General features: G+C 43.3%; 1 protein-coding gene across 7 annotated transcripts in view; it reads left to right on the top strand.

Annotated features, from left to right (window-relative positions):
* Positions 1-19,781: 19,781 nt before the first annotated feature.
* The window catches only part of ppip5k1a (diphosphoinositol pentakisphosphate kinase 1a), a 49,185-nt gene continuing 45,913 nt past the window's right edge, over positions 19,782-23,053 (top strand). For all 7 annotated transcript variants that reach the window (XM_028572517.1, XM_028572468.1, XM_028572244.1 and 4 more), the window contains exon 1: positions 19,782-19,862. The gene's annotated coding sequence lies outside the window, so the exon portion shown is untranslated. The remainder of the gene's footprint in view (positions 19,863-23,053) is intronic.

Genomic DNA, 23,053 nt, shown 5'->3' with positions numbered 1-23,053 from the left:
TCTTTTTTCTTTACCACCAGATTCACCACTATCAACCTATTCGTTTTACACTTATTTTTGTAATTCATGACCAAAGAATCTCATTTACATGAAATTATACCTATTTCTTGAGTGAGCTGAAATTCTGAATTATTTTGACTAATAGTTCAAATCAGCGGAGCATTTTTTTTTTTTTCAAAATGCTACAAAACACCCACAATTAAACAAAAGTAGTAAACTGATCTTTAATTATACTTGAAGAGCGTTTCTATGGAACCATGCGTGTCAATCTGTTTGAAATTAACCCAGATATCTGCTATTAAAAACTTAAACATAGGGTCAAATTCAACCCAAGGACAACAGGAGGGTTAATAAAGCACACATGCTCATAAATAACATAATAACAAATAACATGCTCCTCTTCATAACTTCTTAACTTTTAGTTATTTTTTATTTATAAAACAAAGTATATTGCCCACCTGTTGTAAAAATACCTTCCCTCTTGTCAAAGCCAAACTCTTCTCCAGTGGTGGGTTTTTGGGGTCAGCTGAGCTCCAGGTTGTGATGTTTAAAAGTCCCAGTGAGCAGCAGCAGCAGCAGAGAGCTCAGGATGCTCGGCCGTGTGCAGAGGAAAGAGACGGGACCGGGTCTGGTCATCACACCTCAGAGGGCAACACCGCCGTCAAGCTGCTCACAGTGAAGCACGAGCTGCTCGGAGTACCGCTTTCAAAATAAAAGCAGGCTGCAGCTGCCGCAAACTATTCTCAAAGGAGTGAGTCACAGTGTGCTCGGTAAAGGAAAAGATGTCCACACGATAAAGGGAGAAGGTCATCTCTTTGGGACGCTTGCACCCCAATTCAATGTTGTTTGTGAACGTCAAATCCAGCATCCAAAAGCATCATATTTCTTTCCCATCTGAGAGATGATTCACTCTAAATGTAAACGATGATTCTTTCATCTTTAACTACTATCAGGAGGATACATATACGTTATTTTGGCCAAAATGAATTCCACAGCCTTTTGGAATGACGCTTTTCATATTTGGTGTCTGTGAAATGACTTATTGGTGGAATTAAATGTGTAGTGTGTAGTTTCTGTCTCCCCCATGCATGAGGAATTCGAAGTAATGACAACAAAATTGTTGGCGCGTCCACATGATACAAGCCTTCCGTGATCGCGCACAGCCCCCCACTCCCCCTCCTCCACACAGTTGCTAGTAGCCAAGGAGGACACGGAGGATTAAAAATACATGATGAAGAGGTCTTTATCTTCACTCCAGTTTCTGCGCGCCAAAGTCGCCACACAATCTTCTGAACATAGTCCTACTGAGAAATCCAGAGAGAGTTGTGTGGAGCTGATAGTCTTAATTAGCTTTGTAGCAACTCATTTGGCAATGGCTTGAATGTAACGGACGTTCATTAATATCAAAAAGTTACACACTAAAGCTTTAAGGGTCATTTTAACCAATCGTTGTGTCATTTTGGTAAAGTTTTATTAATGTTATTTAGAGTTACATCAATTATTTGCTGCTATGTGTGGAGCACTGCATGACATAGGGTTTGAAAAGTGCTGTAAAAATGAAGATTATTATAATTATTATTAGTGGTGGTGGTATTATTAGTAGTGCTTTTAATAGCAACAGCAGCGGTAGAACAATAAGTATGGTTGTTGTTGTTTTCACCTTTTTGTATGTTTTTTTCTACATATTTGCAAATGTTTTGCTTTTATTTTGAAGGAAACGTAACTGGCACTATCTGGCATACTTGACTGATCTGATGGGGAGGTGAGGGAGGAAACAGGGTTGGAGGTAGGAGGGTGTGTGCTGTTCCACCCACTGGTTAGAAATGAGGCAATGCTCCTCTTAGATGGAGATCAGCCAATGTACTCTTATAAATAATCAAAAACAAATAAACTTGTCTATTGGATTCAGAGGTAACACACAACGTATACTACTGTATTTCTAAAGGGGCTCATATTATACGCACTGCCTGACTCAATAATGAAGTTATAATAACTTTGTTGTTCTGTATTTTATCCATCATCACCTCATTTAATTTCGCTGGTACTTGTGACTATGTGACAAATAAAGGCTACTACTTAAAGGTCCTGTGGCATGAAAATTTCACTTTATGAGGTTTTTTAACATTAATATGAGTTCCCCCAGCCTGTCTTTGGTCCCTCAGTGGCTAGAAATGGCGATAGGTGTAAACCGAGCCCTGGGTATCCTGCTCTGCCTTTGAGAAAAGGAAAGCTCAGATGAGCCGTTTTGGAATCTGCTTGTTATGAGGTCATAACAAGCAAGGTTACCTCCCCTTTCTCTGCTTTGCCCGCCCAGAGAATTTGGCCCACCCATGAGAGAGAGAGAGCCATCATGGCTTTCAAACGAGAAAAGTGGCAGTTGGTCAAGGCCACCCCCCCACCCTCCACCTTGCCCCCCCCTCTCTCCTCCTCAATAGCTTCAGACACAGAAATGGCACATCCTAAGGAAAGCTCATTGTGGGACTGGCTCTAGTGGCTGTAATTCTGCACCAAGGCTGAATTTCAGGAAAGAGACTTCAGATACAGTATTAGGGGACCACTAAGGTCTATATAAAAGAGACTTCAGATACAGTATTAGGGGACCACTAAGGTCTATATAAAAGAGACTTCAGATACAGTATTAGGGGACCACTAAGGTCTATATAAAAGAGACTTCAGATACAGTATTAGGGGACCACTAAGGTCTATATAAAAGAGACTTCAGATACAGTATTAGGGGACCACTAAGGCCTATATAAAAGAGACTTCAGATACAGTATTAGGGGACCACTAAGGCCTATATAAAAGCATCCAAAGAGCACCATGTCATGGGACCTTTAAGTCATCTCCAGTCAAGTGACACCAGACCAGATTTATGATTAAAAAAAACATCTGGTGGAAGATCCTTTAGTTAAGTAAAAGTAGTAATATCACACTGCATTCAACACTTGATTTAAGTAAAAGTATATCAGCTAAATGTACTTAAAGTAAAAGTATTGTGCAGTATAATGTCCCCCGTCAGTGTTTTCCTCTTCTGATGTTTCTGGATTCATATTCCTGCTGCATTCATGTGTATGTTGCATTTTACTGCTGTAGATGTTTAAGGTTGTGCTCATTTTATCTCCTTTATATACTGTTGGGTAGTTTAATCCACAGCAATGCATCATGGTCTGTAAGATCATCATGTGTTTGTGGCATCGCTGTCCTGTGAGAACCACGTATCTCTAAAAAGTCAGCTTTTCACGGTGTCAGAAAAACAGCCCTGGTTCCAGCTTTGTGAAGATACATTTCCCAGCTGATCCAAGAGGCTTTTTAAAGACTTTATTTAGCTTAAGAAGTAGGAGAACTTTCTCAACACATAACACATACAGTGCTTAGCATAAGTGAATACACCCATGCTAAAGTTGACTAAAAAGAGGAATAAAAAAATAATCTTTTGGAAATGAAGAAGCAAGGTAGAGATGGAGTGACCCTGCCCGGAGGAAGCCCGGGGCCCCCGTCTGGAGCCAGGCCCAGACGGCGGGCTCGTCGGCGAGCGCCTGGTGGCCGGGTTTGCCACGGAGCCCGGCCGGGCACAGCCCGAACAAGCTACGTGGCTCCCATCTCTCCAGCCCATGGGCCCACCACCTGTGGGAGGAACCGTTGGGGTCGGGTGCGATGCCACATGGGTGGCAGTGAAGGTCAGGGGCCTCGACGGACCAGACCCGGGCGGCAGACGCTGGCTCTGGGGACGTGGAACGTCACCTCTCTGTGGGGGAAGGAGCCGGAACTGGTGCGGGAGGTGGAGCGCTACCGGTTAGATCTGGTGGGGCTTACCTCTACGCACAGTCTCGGTTCTGGAACCATACTCCTGGATAGGGGTTGGACTCTTTTCTTCTCCGGAGTTGCCCAGGGTGTGAGGCGCCGGGCGGGTGTGGGGATACTCACAAGCCCCGGCTGGCGCCGCTGTGTTGGAGTTTACCCGGTGGACGAGAGGGTCGCCTCCCACGCCTGCGGGTTGTGGGGGGAAAACTCTGACTGTTGTCTGTGCATATGCACCAAACAGGAGTTCGGAGTATTCGGCCTTCTTGGAGACCTTGACTGGAGTCCTGCATGGGGCTCCAGTGGGGACTCCATTGTTCTGCTGGGGGACTTCAACGCACACGTGGGCAATGATGGAGACACCTGGAGAGGCGTGATTGGGAGGAACGGCCTCCCTGATCTAAACCAGAGTGGTTGTTTGTTGTTGGACTTCTGTGCTAGTCATGGATTGTCTATAACGAACACCATGTTCGAACATAGGGATGCTCATAAGTGTACCTGGTACCAGAGCACCCTAGGCCGAAGGTCAATGATCGATTTCATAATCGTTTCATCTGATCTGAGGCCGTATGTTTTGGACACTCGGGTGAAGAGAGGGGCAGAGCTGTCAACCGATCACCATCTGGTGGTGAGTTGGGTCAGGGGTGGGGAAGACTCTGGACAGACCTGGTAAGCCCAAACGTGTAGTGCGGGTAAATTGGGAACGTCTGGAGGAGGCCCCTGTCCGACAGACTTTCAACTCACACCTCCGGGCGGAGCTTTTCGTGCATCCCTGTGGAGGCTGGGGGCATTGAACCCGAGTGGACAATGTTCAAAGTTTCCATTGCTGAAGCTGCGGCGAGGAGCTGTGGTCTTAGGATCTTAGGTGCCTCAAGGGGCGGTAACCCACGAACACCGTGGTGGACACCAGTGGTCAGGGAAGCCGTCCGACTGAAGAAGGAGTCCTTCCGGGATATGTTATCTCGGAGGACTCCGGAGGCGGTTGCAGGGTACCGAGGGGCCCGAAGGGCTGCAGCCTCTGCCGTGAAAGAGGCAAAGCAGCGGGTGTGGGAGAAGTTTGGAGAAGACATGGAGAAGGACTTTCGGTCGGCACCAAAGTGTTTCTGGAAAACTGTTCGCCACCTCAGGAGGGGAAGAGGGGAACCATCCAAGCTGTGTACAGTAAGGATGGGACACTGTTGACCTCCACTGAGGAGGTAATAGGGCGGTGGAAGGAGCACTTTGAGGAACTCCTGAATCCGACTAATCGCCCTCTATGTTAGAGGCAGAGCTGGAGGATAACGGGGATTGTCGTCGATTTCCCAGGCGGAAGTCACTGATGTAGTCAAACAACTACACAGTGGCAAAGCCCGGGGATTGATGAGATCCGTCCAGAAATGCTCAAGGCTCTGGGTGTGGAGGGGCTGTCCTGGTTGACACGCCTCTTCAACATTGCGTGGAAGTCTGGGACGGTGCCAAAGGAGTGGCAGACTGGGGTGGTGGTTCCTCTTTTTAAAAGGGGGACCAGAGGGTGTGTGCCAATTATAGGGTATCACACTTCTCAGCCTCCCTGGTAAAGTCTACTCCAAGGTGCTGGAAAGGAGGGTTCGGCCGATAGTCGAACCTCGGGTTGAGGAGGAACAATGCGGATTCCGTCCTGGTCGTGGAACAACGGACCAGCTCTTCACTCGCAAGGATCCTGGAGGGAGCCTGGGAGTATGCCCAACCGGTCTACATGTGTTTTGTGGATTTGGAGAAGGCGTATGACCGGGTCCCCGGGAGATACTGTGGGAGGTGCTGCGGGAGTATGGGGTGAGGGGTCTCTACTCAGGGCCATCCAATCTCTGTATGACCAAAGTGAGAGCTGTGTCCGGGTTCTCGGTAGTAAGTCGGACTCGTTTCAGGTGAGGGTTGGCCTCCGCCAGGGCTGCGCTTTGTCACCAATCCTGTTTGTAATATTTATGGACAGGATATCGAGGCGTAGTCGGGGTGGGGAGGGGTTGCAGTTTGGTGGGCTGGGGATCTCATCGCTGCTCTTTGCAGATGATGTGGTCCTGATGGCATCATCGGCCTGCGACCTTCAGCACTCACTGGATCGGTTCGCAACCGAGTGTGAAGCGGTTGGGATGAGGATCAGCACCTCTAAATCGGAGGCCATGGTTCTCAGCAGGAAACCGATGGAATGCCTTCTCCAGGTAGGGAATGAGTCCTTACCCCAAGTGAAGGAGTTCAAGTACCTTGGGGTTTTGTTCATGAGTGAGGGACAATGGAGCGGGAGATTGGTCGGAGAATCGGGCGCAGCGGGTGCGGTATTGCATTCAATCTATCGCACCGTTGTGGACGAAAAGAGAGCTGAGCCAGAAGGCAAAGCTCTCGATCTACCGGTCAGTTTTCGTTCCTACCCTCACCTATGGTCATGAAGGCTGGGTCATGACCGAAAGAACGAGATCCAGGGTACAAGCGGCGAAAATGGGTTTCCTCAGGAGGGTGGCTGGCGTCTCCCTTAGAGATAGGGGTGAGAAGCTCAGTCATCCGTGAGGAGCTCGGAGAGAGCCGCTGCTCCTTGCGTCGAAAGGAGCCAGTTGAGGTGGTTCGGGCATCTGGTAAGGATGCCCCCTGGGCGCCTCCCTAGGGAGGTGTTCCAGGCACGTCCAGCTGGGAGGAGGCCTCGGGGAAGACCCAGGACTAGGTGGAGGGATTATATCTCCAACCTGGCCTGGGAACGCCTCGGGATCCCCCAGTCGGAGCTGGTTAATGTTGCTCGGGAAAGGGAAGTTTGGGGTCCCCTGCTGGAGCTGCTCCCCCCGCGACCCGACACCGGATAAGCGGACGAAGATGGATGGATGGATGGATTTTGGAAATTGATCTTAATGTCTTAATTAAAAACATGAGGAAAAATCCAATGTTTAAGGACACCAATTTCCTTTGTAAATGACTAATGTATCGTAAATACATAAATGTTCTTCCTCAAAATACAGGACGCACAAATAAGTCCACCCCTATGTTAAATTCCCATAGAGGCAGGCAGAGTTTTATTTTTAAAGGCCAGTTATTTCATGGATCCAGGATACTATGCATCCTGATAAAGTTCCCTTGGCCTTTGGAATTAAAATACCCGCCCCCATCCCACCCCCCCCCCATGGCAAGGTTTTATTTCAGTTAGCCTAATAGCTGGTTTGATTTGCATTGAGAGATGATTTTATGGAAAGTACCCCAGGAAGAACATTTATGTATTTACGATAAATTATTCATTCACAAAGGAAATTGGTGTGCTTAAAGGTTGGATTTTTCCTATTTTTTTTAATTAAGATATTAAGATCAATTCCAAAAGATGATTTTTTATTTCTCTTTTTAGTCAACTTTAGCATGGGTGTATTCACTTATGCTAAGCACTGTACATACATCTTAACACTGTATCCTTCAGTTTATCACAAAAATGTAACATCAACACTGGAGATACATGTTTTTTATTGGACAGGAAGGGCATGAAAAACTGTTTCTAAGGTGTAGTTGGGTAGAAGCATAAAGGAGCATAAAATGGAAATACTTAAGTGAAGTACCTTGAATTTGTACTTAAGTACAAGTGCCATTTCAACCCTACTGCCTCCGATTTCACGTGTCTCTTCGCTCTGTTATCCTGCCTTCACCTTTAGGCTCTTTAATGCGCCCCTAAAACATGTGAGATTATCCCGCCTCACCCATTTAACTTCTCTGCGCCCGCTTGCTTTCGCTCCTGAAAAGAAAACTGAAGACAAAGCTGCTCTTTCTCTCAGGTACCACTGAGAGCTCGTTGGGCAGGAAACAGCAACATGTGCAATTACAGAGTATTCACATGCCTAAAAATAATGTTGCTACGGATACAAATCAACCCCACTTAACTTATAATGGGAGTGTGGGTTGAGTTTAAGTGGGACGTAATGACAGTAACGCTCCATTTCCAACGGCAGCACATATTCTGGTTAAGTTCAATGCTGTGATGCTGCACGGTTCAATGTCCTTCTCCGCCTTTTGTACTCTTTTAGTGAAATATAAATCACTAAGGAGGTTTCAGTTTGATTATTTTTATGCTTACTGGTTCACAGCACCATGTACCAAAAGTCTGCCTGTTGAGTTGAACAGTAAGTTACAGTGTGCTAAAATGAATAAAGGCTAAGACAAGTAAATTCATTTCAATTGAAAAAGGTTTCAAGTTAGAGGAGGAAATTCCAGTAGTGCTAACAGCCAGCTAAAGGTCCCATATTTGAAAAAGTGAGCCTCCATGTCTTATAAAGCAGGTTGAGGTGTTATATAAGTACTCTGAAAGTATCAAAACGCTTAGTCCACGGAGAAATGCACACAGCCTGTATTCAGAAACGGTGCCATATACTTCGACGGAGACCAGTGAAGTCTCTTTTCCAGTGCTGGCTGAGCGTTACTGCGCAGCCTCAAACTGTGCTTGCCGACGTAGATGTGACGTGAGCAACCTGTCTGAAAGTTGTAAGTCTTCTGGTATCTCAACCATTCCCAATCTTGCAGAGACGGAGAGCGTAGGTATATGTAAGGAGATAACATAGGCACAGGCTAATTATTGATAACTAAAATGCTAGTTAACATTAGTAATTAAACTTAAACAGCTAATGTAAGTCCAAACTGCCTGCGAGCTTCTCCTGTACTATACAGTAATTCCTCTACAATGCGACAGTAAGTCGTGTGGTTATGACTCAATCGTTAGCCTATTTTTACAAAACCGTCTGCTACGGAGCCATAACGGGAGATACAAGGTAATGGAGCCTTTTATAAATTGTCGTGTTTCTTTAGAAATAAACAATGGACATATTGAGTCTTTAAACGCTTCAGATGTAAAGTTATTCACTGTCAAAGTGGCGCCAAAATGAATGGCAGTCAATGGAAAGTTAATGTAAGGTGATGGCTTGTTAGCCTCAAAATCTCCCCATAGGAGGTACGCTTTCCGGATGCTCGCTTACCCCCTCGGTTTTCACAAGATGTCAGGATTGTATGGTTGTGACATCACAACTGTACTATATATATGTAGAAAGTGCTGCTACAGTCACTCCCCGGCTGCAATGGCGGTGCAGAGACTCCAAGAGCGCAGATGAAGAAGACCCAGAAACACTGACCAATCACAGCAGACTTGGCTTGTTTTAGAAGGGGGCTTAAAGAGACAAGCGCTAAAACCAAGGTTGAATACAGGTATATTCAGAATGACAGCATGACAAAACCTTTTTTTTAACATTATTGCACAGAAACATGTTCTAGTAGAAAACCCCAAATACAAGCATAAACCTGAAAATGAGCGTGCTATGGGAGGTGGTGTGATGCAGCTCTTAGTGATAATGGGCATGAGACAGCTGGTAGTGGCTGGCATTAGGGGATAGAGACATCAAGCCTTCCAGGCAAACTGTGGCCCCTGACAGTGTATGATTAGCCTGACATATTGTTAGCCGGAGGTGATACGGTAGACAGGAGAATGTGCTTTGGCGCTTTCTATAAGAGGAGGTAGCTGAGAGGGAATATTTGGCTCGGTGTCGTGGGCCCAACTCAACAAACCCCGGTTACTGAGAGGTTGTCCACTTCATGACCAAGTAGTCTTATGTGCACTCTTACTAGAGATGGCCCGATACCACTTTTTTGCTTTCCGATACCGATTCCGATACCTGAACTTGCGTATCGGCCGATACCGAGTACCGATCCGATACCAGAGTGTCATATATTTCATTATGTTTTAACAGCTGTATACTACTATCCCTGTATGGATGTGATATGATTTCTATCTTTGTTGTCGGTCTGGCTCAGGTTAAACTCTTTGTGAAACATGAACAAACACAAACAATGAATGCCCCAGAACTTTCTTTTATTCTCCAGTTTGACAGTCAGTTATAACGGAAAAAGAACATAAATAAACTACTTCAATGTAGATTTTCATTAGGGCTTTATTACGTGGTATCAGATCGGTGCATAAACTCCAGTACTTCCCGATACCGATACCAGTGTTTTAGGCAGTATCGGAGCCGATACCGATACTGGTATCGGTATCGGAACATCTCTAACTCTTACACTAACACACAGATCCATTTTGACACAATGTTGCTTTTGTTGGTAAGACAGGTCAAGCCCCATGATTTGCTGCATGTCATCCCCCCTCTCTCCCCAATATCCTGTTTATCTGCACTATCTAATAAAAAGTATATTATTTTATATATATTACTAATCTTGAAACATATTTTTAGTTGAGTTCATGGAATGAATTTCGATATTTCCCCAGTAATAGAACTTTTGCCGGTGAGACTGAGGGGAACTGACACAAAGTTTGGGCTGGAGCCCCAGAAGCAACCACACCCACTCCTGAGTTAGAGAATGGAGTTGCCTGCCATGGTACCCAGTAGATTTTACAGCACCTATCTTTTTGATGTTGCTTTTCTTTAAATAATCTATTTTATTAACTTTAATTTCTTATACTGCACTGTAACTTTTATTCTTATACTGCACTATCAATTTTATTCTTGTTTTTTAATGTTTTTAATTTGTTTATTATTGTTTTTTAATTGTTTTCTAACTGCTCTTTAATGTAATCCACTTCGAATTGCCCTGTTGCTGAAATGTGCTATACAAATAAAGCTGCCTTGCCTTGCCTTGCCACAGCCTGATGCCGCTCTGCTGGGCCTAGTGATTGGTCAAAACATCATTTAACATGAATACAGGGCTTCGATAGGGATTCAGAGTCAACTTTCGGGCACATTTTACTGTGTAATGTCGCTCCATCTCTTATTAACACTCTGATGAGAGGCTGAGGGGATGCAGAAATCAGGAGAATGCTACATTTGAGAGGCTGCAGGGTTGGACTTGTTCTTGCTGGATTTAAATCTGAATAGTGTGCAGTAACTGAACCACCTGGAACAGGCGACAGAGAGGAGGGGAGAGACTCTGGCCTGTATGCTGAGATTGTGACGGTTTTTGTCCCACATTTCTTCTGCGACGTTTTGATTTTTCCACTTTTGGAATATTTGTCCAGGCAGTTTGAGTTGTGGCGCGGTGAGGTGTGGCTACAAACTGGGCTATTTATACTGGACACAGGGTCAAGGGAAATGACTAAATTGTTAAACTAATTGAACACATTTTAACTCACCTTAGCAACCTGTTAACAAAGTTTTCCAATGACATAAGATTAACGGTAAACTGTAAATTACTGAAAGAGCTGTTTGAGGCAGATTATATTTGTGTCTGTAGTTTTCGGACTTCATCAGAAAGTGTTGATCCACACGAATGGCACTGAGGCGACCCACAGTGATGGATCCATGACAGAGTTTCAGTTAAATCCTCGGGGATCAGCAGACATTCTTTATTCATAAGCTCCTTTCACAGCAAAGGCCGGTTCAGGAAAAGGGCTGCAGTCTGAACAGTGAAGGTTGTTGTTGCTTTTGCTGTCTTGAGTGAATAGTCTTTGTAACGGCATTTTGATACCGTGATTATGTTGATTGAATGAAAAGTTTTCAGAACACAACACCATCTGAAGAAAGCCTTTGGTGTTTTGGAAACTTTGTGTTTGTTACCTATTCTCCAACAAGAGCCTATTGCATGTAACAACATATATAAGGGCATAAAGGCAGAGACACTTTCAAAAGTCAGATTACAGGTATTTCAATTGACGCTCAGTGGCTGATTTATAATCAGGAACGACTCACAAAGAAAGTGGTCAGTATGCAGATTGACAGAAATGTATGAACTATCAAGTCAGAGCAGGGGCGATTATAAGATCAGACCTTTAGGGGGGCTCAGCCCCTAATGAGAATGTGACACGGATACAGTGTCTTGCAAAAGACACTTTATCCACACTCTGATGGAACTAAACCTGACACTTTATAAGTCACAGTAATAACGACCAATTTTAAGCAATTTTAGTTGCTTACGTTTCAATGTGGGTTCTAATCTGCACCATGAAATTACCAACTTCTTCTCTGGTGGACTACCAACTTTACACTTCACAACCGCACTCCTGCTCTCCCTCTGACAGATCAGATAGACACTCAGCCAAAGGCGGGAGTCTGGCACAAGCACCTCCGATTGGCCAAAGCTACGTTTCTGTTAACCCTTTCCTTGACTGGGTTACAGGTGCATAGCATCGGCTACAGCGACACAGGATATTAAACCTGTTTCAAGCCCTTTGAACCTGGAATTGATTGTCCTCTGTAACTAACAGACAAGTTTGCAAACTCTAACTTGAAGCATTAAAATAGATTTTTTTATTATTGTTTTTTATTATTATAATTTTTTGTGGGGCTGAGATGAAATTTAGGGGTGCTTTAGCCCCCTTAAAAAGGGTCTAAAATCGTCATTGAGTCAGAGTTTGTTTAGAACTGAGACGCCCCAACCAAGGGTTATTTCCTGTATCTGTGTCACATGGCTTTCACAACTGCCATGCACCTTTAGGAGACCAAAGGCAGGTCCTGAATGTATTGATCCCAACGGGAGAAGTGAACTTGAACACAGATTATGGCTGATTCTTTCGCCCCATAGTTACCAAAGTATATATATTGGACCCATTTTTCACAAGCGACATATCTCCAGAACATTCTGACACTTAAATGGCCTTTTTAAGACGGACAAGTCAGGAGAAAATTAACTGTTTCTGTCTCAAGGAACAAACTCTTGCGAGATCTGGCAACACAGATAAGCTAATGTCAACTAACGCTCTAACAAAACTAGTTTCCATTATGCTACATATGGCTTTAAGCTGGAAAAACATTGAATGTTAACAAAAGAAAGTTAGTTAGTTAGTTAAATTAGTTATGCAAATAGAACTTTTCATCCATCCACACAATGTTCACTACACCTTCAAACGAGGCCAGGCCCACTTAGAAAACAGGAAGGTGTGTACAGTTTTTTTTTTCATTTGAACCAAGAAACGATCAAACTGAAATAGCATTTTTGGTATAGTATCTTGAAGCTTTTTCTTCTTATCATTGGCTACTACTGAGTCCAGGATTCAGAGTTATTCAGAAATGACTTATTAACGATTAATTATCAAGTCATTCCTGATCGATTCCCTAACTCGTTCTTTAGTAACTAACGTCTGTACTTAACTCAGTTAACTTAACTCAACTTAACTCAATTTGGACAGAGAAAGCCTAGCTGTTTCCAATAGCTTCCAGTCCTTATGCTAAGCTAAGCTAATCGTGTCCTTGCCCAAGCTCTGTACTTAACTTTACACTCATGTATGGGTGTGTACAGACAGGAATTTTCCAAGCTAATGTTCTTCTTGTAACTTCTCATTTAAACATTTCAGACCGACCGGAGAAGCTACCCTGCAGTCAGGAAGTCTGCTCTCCGCTGCTGAAAGGAGTTTGTCAGAAACCTCTCAGGAGAACATTTGTTGAAAGCAGAGTGTGTTTATTTTTTCTTGCCTTGTACGTATGAATGGCTGCTGTGTGCAGCTCTCTCTGTACCTGCAGAACAGGACTGAGTCTGCAGCTTCAGCTTGTACAAGAGATCGGAAACGAGCTCCTGATTCCTGCTGCACGTGAGACTTTTACAATATCAAATAAAACAGGTCAAACTTGCTGCATGGGTTTATTTTGGAAAACAGATATTGTACCTTGGAGGCATCTTTTACAGGATAAGGAATAAGAAGAAAAACAAATACTGGCATAGATTTACTTTGACCAAGTAGATTTTAGCCCAAGGGAACACAAACTCAAGAAATGTTCAATCGGTGCACCTACAGTATTTATCTTTTGAGGAACAAATGCAAGTAGCATAAGTAATAAGTTATGACAGCAAAACGGTCGGCGCATCCACAAACAAGCCTTCCGTGATTGCGCACCACCTCCACCCCCTCCTCCACGCAGTTGCTAGTAGCCAAGGAGGACATGGAGGATTAAAAATGGACTCTTCAGAAGAGGTCATTATCTTCACTCAAGTTTCTGTGCGCGAACATAGTCCTACTGAGAAATCCAGAGAGAGTTGTGTGGAGCTGATAGGCTTAATAGGCTTTGTAGCAACTCATTTGGCCATGGCTTGAATGTAACGGACGTTCATTAATATCAAAAAGATACGCACTAAAGCTTTAAAGAAGAATCTGCGTCCAAGTCACCATTACCAGCGTTCGAGTCAGCAAGGTTGAGCCTAAGTTGAATTCCAAGACTGCCTCCATTGTTCCAATCTGGCACCTACAAAAGAGGATCTACAGTAAAAAAAAATGACACCAATTGTGCGTTCACAAATGGAACATTCAGTGGTGGTCTTTCCAGCAGTGGATGTAAAATCCGTGAAGGCGAACCTTCACGACCTGGGCGCATCCCTCCGCATCACCCTGCTGCCTGCATGAGATAGTTAAAGACTAAATAATCTTATTTACTTATATTTTGATGACCCATTACACATAAAAGTAGTCAGAAACTTCATCCAGAGTCCAAGTGCGCTAGTCCAATTGAAGTAACGAGTCCAGCATCTTAAAAAACTTTAAGTGGACATAGGATCATAATCAAACTTTGGACCTCAACTTTGATCCTTTTACAGGTTTGATGTCTTTACAATGATTGGTACAGCCTAACAGAGCTGCTAGTATGGCTGTAGACTCTTGTTGTATCATATAATACGAAAAATAACTATTGGGAATTTACATATTGATCAAAGAAATATGATGAAATTGTTGTGCCAGCTGTTTGATTAAGGTTTGTGTTAGTGTTCTTGAAGTATACAGGAATTTAATGTTAGAGTAAATTTAAGGTTAACAAGTTAAGACAAGGTTTATGTCCAGTATGAATAATGGATACTTCCTGTTTCCTGTTCCTTCTGGTAAATATAAGTTTGCATTTGCACTTGTCTTGTGAATGCTTGTTGAAAAGAAAGGAGGAAACCACCTTGTTTTTAACTTGATGACCAAGGATTTCTTCAGTTAAAGTGAAATCATGAACGCCCCTACAGTTACAGTTTGACCACGATAGCACACTATCCGCGCGTGTTCATGCCTGTCGACGTTTCTCTGTCAAATGAGAATGAATACTTAATCTGTAGACTTGTTCGGTGTGTTTCCGACGGAACGCTGTTTCCTTTCGGCAGAACAGACGCTCTTCTTACTGAGCAGAGCTGGAAAACACAGCTGGTTAAAGACAACGTCCATCGGCAGCCAGAACGCTGCCAGCTTGCGTTTACTTCACACCCAGAGCCATTAACTGCTCCATAACTGCACGGGTGTTGTAGCACGTGCCTTTCCCCCACTGAAAGAAGTCTTTTACGTGTTTTATATTCTGACACCATAGAGGCTACACTCCGCTGCTGGGTCAAACAGGACATGTTCACATGTCGTGTTAAAATAACTCAAAGCCACTGTAGCTCCTTGGTAAATGGAGTTTCTTGAGTAACTGTTATAATAAAGTAACCTAACCAAACCTAACTAATTTACACCCTCTCTGGGCAGTTTTGTTTGTAGAGGCAAAGATGTAACTAAAAGAAGCACTTCCGAGATTTATTATCACAAGTGACTTCTCCAGCTTCTGTAGAGATGAAAACCTGTGATACAGAAAAAGCAAAAATGCAGCGTGAATGTGAAATTTCCGGCAAGTTTACTGTACATGAAGAACATATAATATGGTAATATAAAATGGGATAAAGCAAAGATCTAAATGCAGTATGACCCTGAAAATGAATTTAGTGTTTCCACACCAGATTGCTTCAAGCTCTGCATGTGATCGCTTATTTTGTTTCAATATATCTGACAAATCTGACAATGCAAGTGTTGCCACTCATATGTGTGTTGTTAGACAACAGCACCATAATGAAAAGTGATTCAGATGCATTTAGAGGATCTATGCCCAACATCTCAGAGGAAAATATTCTACTTTTTACTCCACTACATTTGTCTGACAGCTTGAGTTGCTATTCAGATGACCGTTTTTTAATCCCCTTCCTGTCCAGTGAAAAGCATGTATCTCCAGATGTGTTGATGTTGATTGTTAAGGATAAATTTAACAATGCATGTGTTTATGTGTTGAGTAGATTCTCCTACTTCATAAGCTAAATAAAATCTTTAAAAAGCCTCTTGGATCAGCTGGGAAAAGCATCGTCACAAAGCTGAAAGCAGGGCTGATTTTCCGGCATCATTAAAAGTTGACTTAGTTCCCCATCCTGATGATCGACTCATGAGTCATGAGTTGGACGCGAAGATGGTCTTTCTAGCTGGAGCCCATCTTCTCCACCTTTTCCTCAGTGCACACTCTGATGTTTACATTTGAAAATCTGGCCGGCTAACTGGCTAGCTAGCCCTGGCTAGAAGACTCGGCAGGAGGTTAGCAGAGTCGGCAAGGAGAATGGAAAGTTGATTTCCCGGTCCTGTTGAGCGACTCATATTAGTAAAGAACTACTAATATATGTCAAATATAACACTGGACTTTAAAGGAAACATTTACATATGCCAGACTTTGACCTAAGAGCTGAGGTTTGCCTCACCCACATGGCTGCATCCACATTTATCAGTTGGGCAGTTTAAGGAATGACTTTAACAGCCAGCCAGAAACCCACCTGGTCCTTCAAGGGGCCCAGAGACCCAAGGTACAGAGACTGGAACTGCATCCATAATGAGCCTCCTTGTCCTAGTCTGACCTGCTGCTGTAAGTCACAGAGAGTGTGACACCCCTGACTTTGGCAAATGGGAGCCATATGAGGGCGGTGGGCTGCGGAGGGCCTCCTCACAGAGGCTCTTTGTGGCAGGAGCTGTACGTAGTGAAGGATACTTGAGATAAATCTGGCTGAAAATCTGACAATCTATGCACTGTTTCAAGTGCGTACAAGCTGAGGTGATGCAACACAAACACCATATTTGAGTTTTAGTGTATATTGTAGCTTATTTAAAAGAAAATCTTATGCCAACAGAGAAGAAGTATTTCCATTTCTATACTGACAATATTTGTTTAAGTGGTTGCATGCTCTCTTCTTACTCTCCGTGTTCAGTTTGATTATAGAAGAGCCTTGTTTAGAACCCTGCTGTTTATAAAATACTCTTTTCATAAGCACAGAGTGGCCAACTATGACCCCCCGCCCCCCAAAGTTCACACAGCAGCCCCATCTGGCCTGCACACAGGTATGTAACGGCCAGGGTGGCGTGGTGGTCAAACAGACTCTGATCGGAACAGGGAAGCTCAGAGACACGCTGACGTCAATGTTGGCCCTTACATCAGCAGCAGGCGGGCGGGTTGCTCTGCTGACTCTCTATTGAAGGAGGGCAGGTCACCTTTTAGAAAAATGCTGAGGTTGTGTCAGAGAACCCACCACAAAATTTCCTGTTGTTGGATTAATGCTAAACAATATCGTCATTGAAGTTAACCAACAGTAGTAGTGCTTATAGTTGGTGTAGAGGCTTTTTAAAGACAGGGTTAATGACTATTACCAATATAGACTAGTTTTTTATATATTGTTTGAAATAGTCTTTACACCCGGACAGCAATAAAAAACTTATGGGCACAGGAAAAAAGGGTGAAAAAGGTCCGTCATCTGTAGCTGCTGTATCCTGTAAAAACGCCCACCAATCACTGCCTCGCGGCCCGCTTGGAAAGAACCAATGAAATGCCTCCTTGCCCCGCTGCGCGTGTTCTACCACTCCCGTGTACGAGCCTGAGCTCAATGTGCGTCGTCGGAGCATTGCTAACAGTAGTCCTGTTTGTTTTAAACATTCGGTGTGATAATATTCAGAGTTTGCAATGCACTCTGTATATCTGTGTGTGGGCGGAGCCCCGGAACAGGGGGAGGGGTTAGACGGAGCCCCGAGGAGAGGGTAGATGCTAGATCAGATTCGCTAGACGTGTCGACATCACCGGACGTGCCTCGCGGCCCGCCTTATTATGCCTCTGATTGGCTTACCCTGGTATTCTTACCCTAACCCTACCAATCCCCACTCCCCATGCCTAAACCTAACTCTGTCGACCATTCTAGCGGATCTGATTTAGGATCCACCCGAGGAGATGCTACTTTCAGAATCTTGCTAGCTTTTCAACATTACCAACCCTGCCTTTAATAGTGCTTGCTCCAAGTGTTTGTGTGGGACTGTAGCACAGTGGTGGAAGAAGTACTGATGTACTAAAGTACAGAACTACTCTGTTACAATAAAAGTCCTGCATTCAAAAAGTTAGGCTACTTAAATGAAAGTTTAAATGTATTAGCATCAAAATATAAAGTATAAGAAACCAAAAGTAAAAGAACTCATTATGCAGAATATTATATAATTGGATTATAATATTGATGCATTAATGTTCTTTACTTTAATGTTGCAGCTGGTAAAGGTGGAGCTATTTTGTACTTTATATACTACTGGGTATTTTGTGAATTTCTCCCTGAGGTCAAGAAAGTATTGACTTAATCTATAGTAATATATCATAATGTATTTCTTTGTTATGTTTGCGCTGTGTAACCTCCAAAGAAGTTTTATGGAGCTTTGAAACAGACTTGTGAAATGTCTGAAAAGGCTACAGAGTTAATATTCAGCACAAAGATGGTCTGTGTGTTGATGTCTGGTACAAACCTAAATTACAAACACATTGTCTCCATAAAAACAACAATAGTGAAGAACTTTGCTGTAGGTGAAGCAGAATTTATTTAAAAGTTAAAGATTTCTTTGTTCAGGTACACTACCATCAGTCAGAAACAGTCACGTTTAATGGTCTCCCTGAAGAGGAAAGGCTTTGTTTGGTGTGTGATTCATGGGAGGCTGAAGGCCATTTTATGTTTGTGTTACTCATTATATGATGATTTATGGAGTGATACATTTTTTAGTAGAGTGTCCATCATCTCTACTGACTTCCTTTTTGTGGCAAATCTTCTGTGTTGAGTTCTTGTTTGCAATGTAATGTTTCATGTAAGAAGTTATGTTCTATTCTTATTAGTGACCAGGTTTTTATTACTTCTTTTCTGACAAATGTTGCACCACTGCAAATTGTATGAAGTCCATGTGGACACTTGCGTGTGCATGATACACATAGAAGTGACTTACTGCTACTATTAGAATCGGAAACAGCTTTATTGCCACTTAGGTTTGCACATCCAATGAATTTGTCTTCATGCAAAACAACTAGATACTGCCACCTACAACTTCCCAATTTGCACTTCTCTACCCCACCCATACTGTTCTAGTTATTTATTTATTTACAGATTTACATCCTGTAATTACACCTATACATAGCCATATTCTACTGCTATTCATACTATTCATCCTGCACATACACTTATTCTTACTATTCTTATAATGTTGCCACACTGCACATAGTTGTATTGTACATATCTGTCTATATGGTTCATTCAGTACATCCATATTTATTATGTTTTTCTTATTATATATTCTGTTAATACAATGCATATATCTATAACTATATTATTCGTATTACTAGTATGTCACTGCTACTACATTGCAATTATCTGTACATGTTGTTCTTACATTGTTCATATTACATAGCCATATTTATTCTGCTCTTATAACACTGCAATATATTTCCTGTCCTGCCTGTGCACCACCTGTCTATACTTGAATATCTCATTGCACTTTTCTGCTTTTTTTCACTTCTGTTGGACGCAAACTGCATTTCGCTGTCTTTGTACTTGTACACTGCACAATGACAATAAAGTTGAATCTAATCTAATCTAATGACAACTCATTGTATTTTAAGGTTATCGTGGCGAATGTAAAATCCTAATCTGCAAAGCAACTGTATGTGTCAAGTTAATGTCATTGTAACGTTACTTTTCCCCTCAATTTTTTATTAAATCTAATAATTGTTTTGGCTGTAGGCTACTATTTGGGTATTTCCAGTGAGTCCCCACTAATGGTTGCTGTCTAGTCTCAGTTCCAACGCTAGAGGCCGCTAAAGCTCTTCTTGTGTTTGGGATCTTGTTACGCCCACCGACTGACTTTGGTCGTTGCTTATTCGCTCATTTAGTTTTTTGTTACGCCTTCTCGAAGTCGTTCACTTCTCCCATTGGTTGTTTTTAACGTCGATCACCCGTGCGTCAAACATGAAAAAAAAAAAAATGCTTGTTTCACATGCAAACTAAATGTTAAGAGTAAAAACGGGAGCTGATGGCAGCGATGCAAACCTTCCAGCCACACTGTGAGTTCGTTATTTAATGTTACTCGCTGGTAACGGCAATAAAATCGGCACTCTTCCAGTCTTAAGCGTTGACATTCATATTTGCGCAGACATTTGGTATTTGCTTCAAATGCTGACAAAATGGCACTGGAAGACTTGTTTACATTGCAGAACCAGCCGGGCTTCTGGCTGAATGCTAACATTAGCTAACATTAGCTTACATGTTTATCACTGCTAAAATTTACGAGAGCTAACGACAATTTCTTCTCCAAAAACCGTTATTCTTGAATTCAACTAACGTAAACTGTGTTGGGCAGTTGACATTAGTTATTGGTTAATAACACAATTACATTGTTTTATTATTCTGGTCAACGTTTCAAAATATCTAACCTTTCTAGCATGCATATGCCAAAATAACGGTATACAATATATGTATGCGCATAGCGTTGATGGACTCGTCGCTGTAAATTCACACAGTTAAACCTGTCAGCCCCCTTCTATTGGGACATCAGGTGCAGCTATGACATTAGTATTTTTCTCCAGATAATTGGGTTTTTACGTAACTGAGGTGTGTTTCTTTGAACGCTCATTTCCTGTTCTGCAGGTCCAAAGCCATGATTATAGAAATACTAAATAATAACCTCGAGGATATTATAGTCCAAGCCTCCTAATGAACATCTTATCTTTCCTGCAGAACATTTTGAATGGGCACTAACTACGATCTAATTTAGATTAATGCTTGATATTACTCAATTGGAGCAGAAATTGTTGGATCATTAGTTAATTAGTTGTTTTTGATCGATTAAACCCCTAATTGTTTTTAATTTCAAGCACATGTCAAACATTCCCAAGTTCCAGCTTCTCATTTCTTATTATTTCTTGCTTTTCTTTATCTAATGTGATTGTAAAATGAATATGTTTGGGGTTTTTGGACTGTTGGTCGGGCAAAACAAGCAATTTGAAGATGTAAAAAGAAAATTGTGATGGACGTTTTTTAAATTTCATAGACCAATTGATTAATCAAGAATATAATCTGCTGAATAATCTATAATAAATGTCATAATTGCCACCACTATAAGTTCTGGTGATGAAATCCCAAAACCTTTATTTATTCTTCTTCAAAATAGTCAAATGCGAAGACACAGAGCCTTTTAAAAAGAAGAAAAGAGGTTATGCACATCACCGTGGTTCATCATCACATTGCTATTTGAAATAAAGATTTGGCCAAACTATCAGGTTAAATACATTTGAAACTTTGTCTCCCTAATAAAGTTAAAGTTAACAAGGCTGTGGCACCCACGAACGAAATGGAAAATCATTTTACTGATACAAGTTGTGGCGCAGACTCGGGCTCCACTGTCCATTAGGTTAAAGGCGGGAGCAGATCCTGGCAGAGCTCTCAGCAGGGAGTCCTGAGTCATCTGGTTCAAGGTGGGGTAGAGGTGGGGATTAGTGAGACGGAAAAAATCAGAAAGTGAGGAAAAAGGTCAAGTTTATGAATAGAAGTCGGTGCAATAGAGATTCAGAAAGTCAGCCAGTGATCATAATGTGTGAGATGACTATTGATTTGTATGTATCCCACTGTCCTCATTCCCGTATAATGCCCATATTTAATGCTGTCTTTTTTTTTTTTCAAACTTTATCCTTGCCCTGCTGTAGTTTTTTATATTCCTATGTCTACATTCTTCTCTTATATTGTCCATATTTAATGCTGGTCTCTAGACTTTATCCTTGCACTATTGGACTTATTTGCACTACCACCATGACACACACTCTCATAGAGCACTTTACCATGCAGACTGAATCACAGGGTCAGTCCCTGCCCTGTCACTGCAAGCGTCTCATGCTTAGGCTATACATCCCTTAGTACATTCATGTGGGTTTTTTATTTAGTGTCTTTTCTTTTATTGTCCATTTTATTCATGTGGATTTGTTAATTTATCATCTTGTTTATGATGTATGTATGTGTATGTTGTGTGTGACTTCTTTAAGCTACTGGGACCTTGAATTTCCCCTTGAGGATCAATAAAGTGAACCATCACCTTATCGTGGTGGAGAGGTTTGTGTGTCTCTGTGAACCTGAGGGCTGTGTTGTCTGGAGCTTTGTGCTCCTGGTAGGGTCTCCCAAGGCAAAGTGGTCTCAGGTGAGGGGCCAGACAAAGAATGGTTCAAAAACCCCAATGAAAAAGCTAAGCAGAGATGGAGTGACCCTGCCCGGAGGAAGCCCGGGGCCCCCGTCTGGAGCCAGGCCCAGACGGTGGGCTCGTCGGCGAGCGCCTGGTGGCCGGGTTTGCCACGGAGCCCGGCCGGGCACAGCCCGAACAAGCGACGTGGCAACTCCCTCTCCATTCCATGGGCCCACCACCTGTGGGAGGAACCGTTGGGGTCGGGTGCGATGCCACATGGGTGGCAGTGAAGGTCAGGGGCCTCGACGGACCAGACCCGGCAGCGGACGCTGGCTCTGGGGGCGTGGAACGTCACCTCTGTGGGGGAAGGAGCCGGAACTGGTGCGGGAGGTGGAGCGCTACCGGTTAGATCTGGTGGGGCTTACCTCTACGCACAGTCTTGGTTCTGGAACCATACTCCTGGATAGGGGTTGGACTCTTTTCTTCTCCGGAGTTGCCCAGGGTGTGAGGCGCCGGGGGTGTGGGGATACTCACAAGCCCCGGCTGAGCGCCCGCTGTGTTGGAGTTTACCCGGTGGACGAGAGGGTCGCCTCCCTACGCCTGCGGGTTGTGGGGGGGAAAACTCTGACTGTTGTTTGTGCATATGCACCAAACAGGAGTTCGGAGTATTCGGCCTTCTTGGAGACCTTGACTGGAGTCCTGCATGGGGCTCCAGTGGGGGACTCCATTGTTCTGCTGGGGGACTTCAACGCACACGTGGGCAATGATGGAGACACCTGGAGAGGCGTGATTGGGAGGAACGGCCTCCTGATCTAAACCAGAGTGGTTGTTTGTTGTTGGACTTCTGTGCTAGTCATGGATTGTCTATAACGAACACCATGTTCGAACATAGGGATGCTCATAAGTGTACCTGGTACCAGAGCACCCTAGGCCGAAGGTCAATGATCGATTTCATAATCGTTTCATCTGATCTGAGGCCGTATGTTTTGGACACTCGGGTGAAGAGAGGGGCAGAGCTGTCAACCGATCACCATCTGGTGGTGAGTTGGGTCAGGGGTGGGGAAGACTCTGGACAGACCTGGTAAG

The sequence above is a fragment of the Perca flavescens genome, chromosome 1 (assembly GCF_004354835.1).
Source record: "Perca flavescens isolate YP-PL-M2 chromosome 1, PFLA_1.0, whole genome shotgun sequence".
Lineage (NCBI taxonomy): Eukaryota > Metazoa > Chordata > Actinopteri > Perciformes > Percidae > Perca > Perca flavescens.
The sequence above is the reverse complement of the archived record's forward strand: the minus strand, read 5'-3'. Positions and strand labels throughout refer to the sequence as shown.